This window comes from Scylla paramamosain, chromosome 4 (genome assembly GCF_035594125.1).
Source record: "Scylla paramamosain isolate STU-SP2022 chromosome 4, ASM3559412v1, whole genome shotgun sequence".
NCBI classification, from domain to species: domain Eukaryota; kingdom Metazoa; phylum Arthropoda; class Malacostraca; order Decapoda; family Portunidae; genus Scylla; species Scylla paramamosain.
In genome coordinates this window covers 21,012,027-21,017,026 of record NC_087154.1, presented here as the reverse complement: position 1 = coordinate 21,017,026, position 5,000 = coordinate 21,012,027, and positions in this window count along the sequence as shown.

The window sequence follows — 5,000 nt, the reverse complement described above, 5'->3', positions numbered from 1 at the left end:
AACAAGAAGAAAAGAAAGAGAACCAGATTTATTTATTTATTCATTTATTTACTTTTTTTTATGTAAGAGGGGTACTGGCCAAGGGGAAGAAAATGTAAAAAAAAAAAAAACATACACACACACACACACACACACACACACACACACACACACACACACACACACAGAGGCTCCAGTCCAAAAATAAAAGTCAGAAACGATCCTCGAATACTGAAGGAAAGGGAAACAGGGAACACATACCAAAGTCTCTTGAATACTGAAGCAACAATCGACCTACAATAACTTCTTAATACAGGTTATGGTAAAGCAAAAGGAACTCGAGTGGGTGTGAATAGGAAGCAGGTTGGGCTTAATAGAAGAAAAGACCATAGAAAAAAGGTGGACAGCAGGGAGGAGGTAATGGAATAGGAATTAGGAAAGGTAATGGAGAAGAGAGAGAGAGAGAGAGAGAGAGAGAGAGAGAGAGAGAGACGAGTGTGGAGGGAAAAAGAAGGAATTGTAATTGTGGAAGAGAAGGAGAAGAGGTGACGTAAAAGAGAAAGAGGAAAGAGAGGAAAAACACCTTCCTCCTCCTCCCCCTCCTCCTCCTCCTCCTCCTCCTTCTCGTCTTTACCTTCCCTGCGGATAATAGCGAAGATGAGGTTTGATTTGAACCTCGCGAGCCAGGTAACTGCTTAATGAGGTGTGTGACAGGTGAGATGGATGCCCCCTCAGGTGACCCCGTGATGACAGGCATTGGGCAGGTGTGTGTGTGTGTGTGTGTGTGTGTGTGTGTGTGTGTGTGTGTGTGTGTGTGTGTGTGTGTGTGATATCCTAGCTTCGTGTGGTTATAGGGAAAGGGGGGAAGGTAGTAAGGAAGTGAAGAAAGAAGAAAGGAATGAAGGAAGGAAGGAGGCAAAGAAGGAATGAAGGTGTCTGTAGGGGATGATAAGAGGGAATAGGATAAAGGAAGAAGGGAGTATAATAGACATAGTTTGGTAAGGGAAAGTATTGTTAAGAGGGCTATTAATTAAAACCTTCCTCTTACTTTCCTCTCACTTATTCTTAAATTCCTCCCTTTCTTCCCTTTCCTTAACATCATCTGCATGCGTCATCTCCTTTACTCCTTTATTCCTTTTTTTTTTATTATCTTGTCCTCTTTCTCTCTTCCTCCACTTTCTTCACACATCTTCCCTCCTTTATTTCCTTTTATCGTACTTTCTATTTCTTCTCCTTCACTTTCTCCACACATCCTCCCTCCTTTATCTCCTTCCTTCGCTCCTTCTCCTCCGCTCCTTCCTCAGCACTTTTCTTACCTCTTCCCTCCTCTTCTTTCCCTTTATCGCCCCTCGCGGCTTTCCTTACTTCATTCCTGCAAAGACCAGTTTTCCTGTCTTTCTTCCCTTCCCCTCCTCCTCCACTTCCTCCTTTTCCTCCTTCTCTTATACTGTCAGTTTATGATGTATAGTCGCTTTAAAGACCTCGTTTCCTTCCCATTTATTCCTCCTCCTCCTCCTCCTCCTCCTCCTCCTCCTCCTTCCTAACGGTGTTCATATAATTCTTAATCATTTCTTTAACGACTTCCAAACCTCTGTAACGATCCTGAAGAGAAGGAGGAAGAAGAGGAGGAGGAGAAGGAGGAGGAGGAGGAGGAGGAGGAGGAGGAGGAGGAGGAGGAGGAGGAGGAGGTCATGTAAAGTTCATTATAACACTTTTGTTATGACTTAGTGTGTGTGTGTGTGTGTGTGTGTGTGTGTGTGTGTGTGTGTGTGTGTGTGTGTGTGTGTGTGTGTGTGGAGTCAGTGACTGTTTTTCCTTCGTCTGTTATTTACATGCAGTTTATGGCTGTTTTATGTCTACTCCAGTCGCTTTATTTTCACTCATTTACCAAGAAGTGTGTTAGAGGGGTCTTTAAACACACACACACACACACACACACACACACACACACACACACACACACACACACACACACACACACACACACACACACACACACACACACATGAACATAACATAAGAAAATACTGGAAACTGTAAGCAGCCAGTAGCCCTTCACGTGGCAAGCCTTGTATAATAAGAAACGTACCAACTTGTACATAATCCTCATCTTCATCTATCTAATATCTTAATCTAATCTTGTTTTAAAGCTCTCCACTGACTCGGCACTTACAGCTGGGTTAATGGGCCTATGCCACTCATGTACCGTCACATTTATATAAGTGGAATTCCAAAACATGAATGTATTTTTTCGTCTTCTTTATCTTGATATATTTGATGGCTTGATTAAGGACTCATGGTGAAGCAAAACGAAAATGTAGAAATGTGTGTGTGTGTGTGTGTGTGTGTGTGTGTGTGTGTGTGTGTGTGTGTTTCTCTCCTTTGTCATTTTTTTTATTGTAGCTGTGTTTGCTTTCTTCGCTTTGTATTTTCTGAGTCTTTCTTTTTCTTGAGTCTTTGTACATTTATAACTCTCTCTCTCTCTCTCTCTCTCTCTCTCTCTCTCTCTCTCTCTCTCTCTCTCTCTCTCTCTCTCTCTCTCTCTCTCTCTCTCTCTCTCTCTCTCTCTGTACCACTAGTAACTCCTATTCAATTACCTTCCTTGTGTCTTGCTTTCCCTTCAGGCAGACAGTGCTTGCGTGTTGGGTCACTCTGGTGGGACTGGGTGGGCGGCGCGGGACTCAGGAATGCGAGGGAAAGGTGTGGTTGAGATGGCACCTGCTATTCGTCAGGTATTTCAACGGTCAGGTGGAAAATGAGGTGTGTGTGCCGGGAGTAGGAAGAGGGAAGGGAGGGAAGGGTGACGCTGAAATGTTTGGTGGTTGTGTAGTTCTTGTGTGTGTGTGTGTGTGTGTGTGTGTGTGTGTGTGTGTGTGTGTGTGTGTGTGTGTGGAGGAAAGGGTAAAGTGGAAGGGGAAATGCTCTTAAATTAATGTGGGAGTTTCAGTAAAATTTTTTTTTATGTGTTTGATTTTTGTTATGGTTAATAGGTTTATTCAGGGGTGAGATAGTTTTGTATGAGTTTTCATTTTATTTTTTATTTTATTATTTTTTTTTAACACCCATCAACCATTCTCTTCTTCCTCTGCTTTCTTTCTTGTTTTCTCGCCGTTCAATTCTTAGTTTTCCTCATCCTTCCATTGATGTTGTTGTTGTTGTTGTTGTTATTGTTCTACCTCCCCATCTGGCAGTCCTTTCTTGCCTTACCTCCCCTATCGTTCCTTTCCACCACCACCACCACCACCACCACCTCACGTGCAGCCACCTACCCACACGTAATGCTTACAGTAGAAAAATGTTTGTTTAATATCTTAATGTCTGCTGTCTCCTGGTGTCGCCTGCCCGTGAGTCACACACACACACACACACACACACACACACACACACACACACACACACACACACACACACACACACACACACACACACACACACACACACACACACACACACACACACACACACACACACACACACACAATGGTCACACACTACAATGTTCATGTTATTTTTACTCCTTTTCTTCGTATTTTCTTCATTTGTATGCTTAGTTGTGTGCGTATTGTAGTCATGACTGGCTGTATGACTTTGGTTTGTTTTTAATTTTCTGAGTTTGCTTTCTTTGTGTGTTTCTTTTTTTATGTTAAACGTTGATGAGATCTTATTTGAATTGGTATGATTATTTTTTGTCATGTGTATTTCACTGTAACAAAGCAAGAGAGAGAGAGAGAGAGAGAGAGAGAGAGAGAGAGAGAGAGAGAGAGAGAGAGAGAGAGAGAGAGAGAAACGGTCGGTAAAAAAGGGTTTCTAGATTATATTGGCTAACTTTATGAAGACATTAAAGTCATTATTTATTGTTTTGTTATGTTTATTACCATGATCTCTTCCTCCTCCTCCTCTTCCTCCTCCTCCTCCTCCTCCTCCTCCTCCTCCTCCTGTTTGGCTTTCCTTTGTATTCCTTTGTATTCCTCCTCCTCCTCCACCTTCTCCACATTAATTTTGTCTGTCTGTTTGTGTATTTTAGGTGTATCTGTCTATCTGTCTGTCTGTCTGTGCCTATCTCTCTCTCTCTCTCTCTCTCTCTCTCTCTCTCTCTCTCTCTCTCTCTCTCTCTCTCTCTCTCTCTCTCTCTCTCTCTCTCTCTCTCTCTCTCTCTCTCTCTCTCTCTCTCTCTCTCTCTCTCTCTCTCTCTCTCTCTCTCTCTCTCTCTCTCTCTCTCTCTCTCTCTCTCTAGTTACCTCCCTCATTTAACTTCGTTTGTGTCAATTTAATCTGACTGTTTGAACCTTCTAATTTACATGTCGAAGGTCACTTGTGTGTGTGTGTGTGTGTGTGTGTGTGTGTGTGTGTGTGTGTGTGTGTGTGTGTGTGTGTTCACTAACTAGCAGGTATTTCTGGCCATCGCGTGATTCCTTGCCGGGTGTTTAGCTTTGTTATGTAATCGATTTGGAAGTGGTACCTGTGTCCGTCTGTACGTGTGTCTGTTCTTGTCTGTCCTTTTGTGTTTGTGATTGTTTGTCTGTGTTTGTTCACCTGTTGTTGTTGTTGGCTTTGTTGTTGCTGGTGTTGCTGTTGTCGATGTTATTATTTCATGTGACTTTCCGTAGGTGTTTCTCTCTCTCTCTCTCTCTCTCTCTCTCTCTCTCTCTCTCTCTCTCTCTCTCTCTCTCTCTCTCTCTCTCTCTCTCTCTCTCTCGCACATCATCCAGCCATCCATCAACATTTTCCCACCACCGAGTCGATCAAAACCTCTTGCGGGAACCAAAATATATATTCCTTGGTTGTTTTAGCGAGACGAATTTTGAGTGACGGTGGGACATTGGGAGGAGAGGGAGAGTACGGAAGGGAATGAAAACGAAGGCAGGAAGGGGAAGCGGAGTGGAATTGAAGGGAAGTGGATAGGAAAGTTGCACGGTAGGGAATGTGTGAATGTTTTTTTTATTTTTTTTTTTAAGTTTGTTTCAAGAAGAGGTTGTTGTGGTTCTGTCTTTAGCTTGGTGAGATTGGGGCAGGAAGAGGAG